This window comes from Humulus lupulus, chromosome 5 (assembly GCF_963169125.1).
Source record: "Humulus lupulus chromosome 5, drHumLupu1.1, whole genome shotgun sequence".
In the NCBI taxonomy this organism is placed as follows: domain Eukaryota; kingdom Viridiplantae; phylum Streptophyta; class Magnoliopsida; order Rosales; family Cannabaceae; genus Humulus; species Humulus lupulus.
The window spans coordinates 223,309,950-223,317,680 of record NC_084797.1 but is presented as its reverse complement, the minus strand read 5'-3'; the positions used below and the strand labels follow the sequence as shown (position 1 = coordinate 223,317,680).

At 36.2% G+C, this 7,731-nt stretch overlaps 1 long non-coding RNA gene across 1 annotated transcript; it reads right to left on the bottom strand.

Annotated features, from left to right (window-relative positions):
- Positions 1-2,100: 2,100 nt before the first annotated feature.
- On the bottom strand, positions 2,101-3,220 carry LOC133834005 (uncharacterized). The gene is made up of 3 exons (XR_009893265.1): positions 3,083-3,220; positions 2,497-2,570; positions 2,101-2,409 (listed from the first exon to the last, which is right to left on the bottom strand). It is a non-coding gene; the product is annotated as an uncharacterized LOC133834005 (long non-coding RNA).
- Positions 3,221-7,731: the final 4,511 nt, after the last annotated feature.

The following is a 7,731-nucleotide window of genomic DNA, read 5'->3' as shown; positions in this document are numbered from 1 at the left end:
AGAATTCATGCCCTCCAAAGGAGTGCCACTACTTCAACCACTAGGTCCATCACCAAAGTAGGATCCAACAATCCACCGCCTCATCAAACTTTCGTTGAGAAATAAATTTTGTATTTTCATAGTCTTTCAAATATTGACTTATCTCATCCTTGACTTCTTTAGGTACTTTAGGACAATGTTTTACATCTTTGTGTGTACAAGCAAGATGTTCTTTTACTCTCTTCACCCCTCCCTTAATATCCTTACTACAAAAGTTACACTTTAAATACTTGTATCCTTTTTTTCCACCTTTTTTTGGCACTTCTATTTCAACACTATACTTCCAAGCAGGATCTTTTCTACTCATCCCTTCCCAACTTAAATTCAGCAACTAAAAGCATAAAATAAAATAAAAATTAAGCAACTTAAAAAAAAAAATTGAAAAACAAAAAATAGAGAAGATTGAAGAAATTATTTACCTCTCTAAAACAATCAATACTAGCCTAGTGGCTGGCTGGTAGCTGCCTTGACTATGAGAAAAAGAGGTGAAAAAAATGAGATGATGAGTAAGGAGAGATCAGCTTCTTGCGTGAAAAGGAGAGAAATGAAGAGTGTGAAGGAGAGCTGAGATGAGATGATGGAGAGATGCTACTGTGAAGCTGGAGAGAGGGGAGCTACTGCTTGAGAAAGGAAGCTCTTGCATTAGATGGTAGAGAAGAAAAGAGGGGATTGCCGTGAGATGGTAGAGAATAAATTAGGGTTTTTTTTTAAACTAAAAATATGATAAAATAAGCCCAAAATTTAAGCCCATTTAGTTAAAAGAAAAGCCCAAAACACCATTTTAAAAAAGCCCCACGTGTGAGGCAATAAAATAGCCAAAAAGTGCAAAAACATGAGGCATACGTCTCAGTCTGCCTCAGCCCGCTTCGCCTCAGAAACGTCCGCCTTAGTCTTCCTCACTCATGTGAGGTGTGTGCCTCACTGCCACTCTATGAGGCAGTGCCTCAAAGGTGTTTTTTTACCACCTCGCCTCGAGGTGCGCCTCGAGGCGTATGCCTCAACCGTTTTTTAAAACCATGCATGCAATATGCATGTTGCTTGCATCTAGTATATATATAAGTGGGAAACGATGAATATTCAACATTTTTTTTCAAATCATCCATCCATTTCTCTATAGCCCCTTATATATATATATTCTATATATAAAATAAGTGTGCAAATAACAGAAATTATTAGTTTTGACGTTTTTTTTTTTAAAATTTATTGTTAAATTTAACGAGATATTCTTATATTTAACAGAATATTCTTGTATTTAACAATAGTTTGTAAACATCACTTAAACTTAAATAAAAATAAATAATTAAAAAATTAAAATATGATATTTTTGAGATATTTTACAATGATAATTATTTAAAAATAATAAATAATTGAACAAATTAAAATATGATATTTTAGAGATATTTTACAATGATAATTGTTTTAAAATAATAAATAATTAAACAAATTAAAATAAGATATTTTTGAGATATTTTAGAATGATAATTATTTAAGAATAATTAATAATTAAACAAATTAAAATTTAATATTTTTGAGATATTTTACAATAATAATTATTTAAAAATAATAAAATTATACATTTTATAATTTAAATAAAATTTAATTAAACTTAAACTCACCTATTAAAATAATATCATATTAGACATATAGTATAAATTATTGTGAATTAGCAACAAATTGCTTTTTTTTTTTTTAAAAAACTACAAAAAAACTTAAATTTAAAATTTATGTATAATATTTAATATTACATTAAACATATAATATATAATTTCTTATTGTCACTCTCAAATTTAAAAATTAGAACAAACATAAACTTAAACAAAAATAAATCAATTATTTAATTAAAATAAAATATTTATTTGAAATTTATATGATATTAATATAAATTTAATAAAAATAATTAATAAATTCTATAAATAATTCATAAATTTAATATAAATAATTAATAAATATTTGTATCTAGTGTATATATATATATAAAGAATAAAAAAACAAAATCTTCACAACAACTTCAAAATCAATTACTTGAATACGCGATCTGGACTTCTCGTTTCTTGCAAAAAAAAAAAAAAAAAAACCAGTCATTATTATAATTTATCTTGAAGCCAAGCCTATTGTAGGAGGCAACAAGTTATGATTTTGTCCTTTAGCTTGTATAAAATATGCATTATAACAAATATTTATATTGCCTTTATTAAGAAAGAAACGCACTGCCGAGTTAAGCACACCAGCTGTAAATAAAATAATACCACTTGCAGTATTCAATACTAAATGCTAAGAAACTTATCTTCATAATAATATTTACAACTTGGACCACTGTCAAATAGCTGTGCCAGATTCAAGAGTTGCAATTGGCTTCAAACTTATCTACCTCTACAAAATAGTAAATAAACGAAAATATTAGCAAGAAATTCCCATAAGAAACAAAACAACCACCATCAAGATGAAGAAAACTAGGACCTTCTGTGGAGCCTCATCAACAGTAAGCATCAGCAGTAACCACAATCCAAGGAAATCAACCTAAAATCAAAATTCTAGAAGCGAACAAAAGAAAAAATCAGCAGCCATATTTGAAAGAAAGAAAAAAAGCTTAAAAGAATGAGAACAAGTAGTGCAGCCAACTAGATTGAGCACAAGCAAGCCTGCGTTTGTGCTTCAGTAGAAGGATAAAAGGAAGTCCCAGGCTACAACGCTCGGTGACGGTTATTCGACTTTGAGTCGGAATCGGAGTTGGATTCAAGTTGTGGTTGATAATATTCTTGGCCTTAGAGTGGTTGGTCATTATAAAACATTTGGGGAAGAGAATATAATGAGTGCTACTATCAAAGAAAAATCAAAGACCAAAGGAAAGCAACAAGGGCTCAATCAAGGTAGACAACAAGAAAAACAGTCTCTTTCACCTTTGTAGAATGTGTAGAGTGATGGAGATTTAAGGAGAAACCTATAGTCTTGTATAAAAGCTTGAACAAGTGAAAAATAAAAACTCTTTTTTTAAACAAATACATGACAACAATGAGCAAAATAAAAATTGAGAGAGATGACTTACCCAAGGCAAAGAGAGAATGACTCCAGAGAGAGACAATCGCAGGAGATGAATCCGTAACTCAAATTAATGATGGATAGGGAAGAATACGAGAGAGAAGAAATAATGATTCCAAAGGAAAAAAATATTAGTAGAGAGACTATTTTAGAATTAGACCAAAATAACACAATAAGAAAAAAATAAGTTGGCCCCTTAAAACTTGGGCGGGCTTTCTCCTAAAAATGCAGTCTCTTAATTGGTGGGACATGGAAGAGACAGGAAATTGGTGACAACAGATTTTTTTTCCCCTTTTAACTTTCATTTAACATTTTATAATACTTTTTAAACTTTTTACTAAAAAGTTTTTAGGGCACTCTTTGGGGTCCTTAATACTCTTTTAAGACACTTAATGTGTGTCCTTAAAAGTCATTACTCATATTATACATTTAAATTTTATATTCAGGTTTTTTAAGACCTACGTATGTTTTTAGGATACTCATTGCGAGTCCTAAAATGTGTTTTGTAAGGATTCTCAATGAAAATCCTAAAAACTCTAGAGATATTTTTTAGAACTTACATTTAGGTGTGTGTCCTAAAAATGTGACCCGTAAATAGTATTTTGTTGTAGTGGTAATTTAAATACTGCTTAACTCGCTAAACGAGTCATTTGGGCTTAAATCGTGTAATTAAAACTAACCACAGGTTTAGGTACTAAAATTTCGGACAAAAGTCAAATCATTTTATTAAAAGAGTTTGACATTCATACATGGGATCCCAACATACTTTAAAAAGGTTACAAACCCAAAAATGTACAACAAAGCCGACCTAGGCGACAAAATCAGGGTCCAACCCTAGTTTCAACTGATAGCCTCACATGTAGCGAACGAGCAAGCCGCATATGTACACTCTGCCCATGATGCTCTCCAACTCATGGCTGGTCCAGCTTTTCCTTTCCTTTACCTGCACCATTTAGCACCTGTGAGCCAAGGCTCAACAAGAAAACATAATCATTCTTATAAGAAATACATTATCATATCACATATTCATAATTAGCATGCCTAGCACTAACAACCCTACCCATTCATGCAATTAACTCAAATAAGTGACTATAGAGTCACACTAGGGCTTAGTGCCCATCTTTCATATAACCAGCCTTAGAGCTGGCCAAGCAGGTCTGATGCTTAACATTCTAGATGACCCTAGAGGCGTTCAATCGTATATCTCGCTTCCGGGTTGGCTTAACCCTATCGGCCAGCATTTAGTATGCTATTTCCACCCTCGACTTCTAAGTCGAGCCTTTAAACTCTCGACTCATAAGCTGAGTCCCTTAACCTTCAACTAATAAGTATACTCTTTCAACCTTCGACTGATAATTCGAGTCTTTAACCTTCGACTGATAAGTCGAGTCCCTTAGATTTTACTATACCCTTAACTATTAAGCCAAGCCCTTCATCAGATGACATGGATAAATCTTCAGCTTATAAGCTGAGCTTCCCAATTAGATATACAACCCAACAGTTATTACATAGCATAGGCAAACACAACACATTTAATATGTTTAATAAAACATTCTCAACAAAACATTAATCCAGTACCATAATCGGGCCAAGCCCTAAACATAGATTGGGTACAGTTTTCTTACCTCAAGTCCAAGTGTAATGTATATTAAGAACGACCCTCAAGCACGATCCTGATTTCGAGCCCCTAGCGATAACCTAGTCACAACCATAATATAGAATCCTATCAATAACGAGCGAATAAAGGCTTCTAGACCGAGTCCAAGCCTCCGGGACTTCAGATTCTACTAAATCGAGTAGTTGAATAAATCTCGAGCCCTTAGGTTTGAGTTCCCACACTCAAAACCTTCTCGGGGCTCAAAAGCCCTTCAAGCGTCGCTGCTCAAAACAAAAGAGTCGCGGCCCGCCCCAAGTGAGAGAGCCCAAGAGCTATCCTTTGGACCACACGTGTCACGCTGCACCCCTACTGGCATCGCGGCTCAAATGGAGGTTCGACACCTCATTCTCCCTGAGTTCATGAGAGTCGCGATGCCCCAAGAACAAGGTTGCGGCTTCCCATGAAAACCCAGTTTTCTCCCTGCTTTCTTCAAGCCAAATCTAACCAAAAACTTGTCCATACATAGTTGAATCCCAAAAGCAAAGTTCCCAAACAACATAACACCTCAATACCCACAAAATCCAAGCTAAAACTTGGCCAAAACCTCATCAAATCTCCAAATTCAGATTGAGTTTCTAAAACTCTAAAAATTAGCTAAAAATCAGAGAAACACTGAGATTTGAGGCTAGAAATCGTTACCTATGTTGCCCCAATCAATGCTAAGATTTTCCCCAAGCAATCAATCCCACGCCTAGGCTAGCTTCGATTCCTCTTAGATTGCAAAGAATTCCTAAGGAATTAGGAGAGAGATAGAGTATGACGAGAGAGAGAGAGAGTTGAGAGAGTTTGAACGTTCTAAGTGTTTTCTATTTTTTTTGTGAGGCTACTTAGAGTTCAAGTAACTCTAAGTAAATCCCGAGGCTCGGGGTACCAAAAACGTCCCCGAGGGTAAAATGGTCAAAACCCCTAGAATTTCCTCCTAATTTCACAAACCCCAAATATATATGTTGACTGGTTTTTTAGCCAACTGACGCAGAGTAAAATAATTAATTAGAGAGCTTTCACTTAGACAATCAATGAACCATAAAGGAGCTAAGAACTTGATAATAATGAGCAATAAACAATAAAGAACATCTGGATTTATAGAGGTTCGGCTTCAAGAATTGGTAATAACCTACTTCCTCTTAAATTTGTATAGATCTTAAAGGTTTACAGAAGATAACTAGTGAATACAGGTAGATTTCTAAATGTAAATAACAATACAGAATGGCAGAATCGCTACTAAGTACCAAGCCAGGCTGCTCGGTATGTTTCTAGTACTGGTTGGCAAGAAATTTTTTTGAACCCCCTCCACTATGATGAAGGGTTTACATTTATACTAATCCTCTCACCCAGGGGTTGCGCTCGAGTGTAACTGATGGGAAATATCCCTATATTCTCGTAGATGGTTGCTTCCCTATTCTTTAGGAGCTTTGATAGAGTTTTCTAGGCTGTTATATGCTCTTTGCAGATGGTTGGGAGATCCCTGCGAAGAGCTAACAGAGAGTGTAACTACTTTCATCCAAGCAGGTATGTCTGTTCATCATATCGACCAACTGCTCTCTTGGTAAGCGTACCAAGCAGTGACTACTATACTACCCAGTAAATTTTCTGGGGGTCTTGTCGACCAGCTGAGCCTTTGGAGATAGTATGTCAATCAGTAATTTGTCGTATACCCCGTAGGTATACACTAACCAATCTGCCAAGTGGTCTGCCCAGTCTGCTCCACGTGTCCAAGTTTGATGCCACGTCAGACGTGTCAATTTTTGGGATAACATTTGCTCCCCAAGTTTGCAATGGTGTAAAGCAGCATGGAAACTTTCTTCTAGGGACCATATCGTCCAGCTTGGTTAGGGGTACACGCCCCTTGCTACGTGGCACGACACCTGGTGTAGTTAATAGCCTTAATATTTCCAAGAAATGACCTTTCAGTTGTTCCTGCTTCTTTTTGTAACCATAAAGCACCATAATGTTCCTCCACTACTTGTACTGTGTAGTCATCAAGGAGTGGCTGATGTATCTGGCGGTTGAGGCGAAGTGACTGGAAGGACGTGCTGATGTGTCTGGGGATACGTGCCTACAACAACTGAATAGACGGCTCATCAATGTTGCTTGGGAAGGTGACGTGCTAGGCTTATAAATAGTCTCCCTCTTCCCTAATATCAATTTTCACTCTCCCTTTTCCAGACATTGCCCTTATTCAATGCTCTTCAAATCTTCAAACCCCCAGAACGACCATCGCTCAGTCATGCTTTACCAAGGCTCTTTGCACCGTACTTGCTCCAGCCGCTTGCTACTAGAACGTCTTTCATTTTGCCTCTTGTTATTTCTGTAAAAAATGCTTTCTTTTCTCCTTAAGTTTTTTCGTTGTGAATGTGGGTAGTTTTCTTGATAAATCCCTTAGATTCCTTGAATGTATGTTGCTTGAATATGTAAATAGATGAATATTTTGAGTGGTCCTTGGCTTAGGTAACCTATTCGAACACCTGATTTTGTAAAAATTGGAATTTTAACGCCCCCTCTTTTTTGATTACGTTCAATGTTCTTGAAGAACACCAAGAACAACACTTGAAAAACTTTTTTGGGGGAAACCCTCCACTTTATCGGGTTTACTTGTCTTTGATTTGTTTTGCCTGCTATTCGGTATGTCGTACCGTGTTTTTCTGGGCTGGTCGGTATAACCTATGACATCCTACCGACCAGTACTGTTCGATGCCCTCGCCTCACCTTTCTACTTTTTCTTGTGTGCACAGAGGGAAGGTGACCACCGAACCGGATTGTAACTCATCACTTGGAACAATTAATGGCCTGCATCAAACAAACTAATTGTTGTGTGGAGGAGGAAGATCCCCATGTGGCATGTCGTGCTACCGTCGGGGATGCGCAGTAGGTCCCACCCCCTAAGGAAGAGCCAAGCACCTCAGGGCAGGAAGGAGAAACTGAAACGGACTATGCCACGGAGATCTATACCGAGGCCATTCTCGATCCTGCATCAAAGATAGAGGAGGCCCCTCTGTACA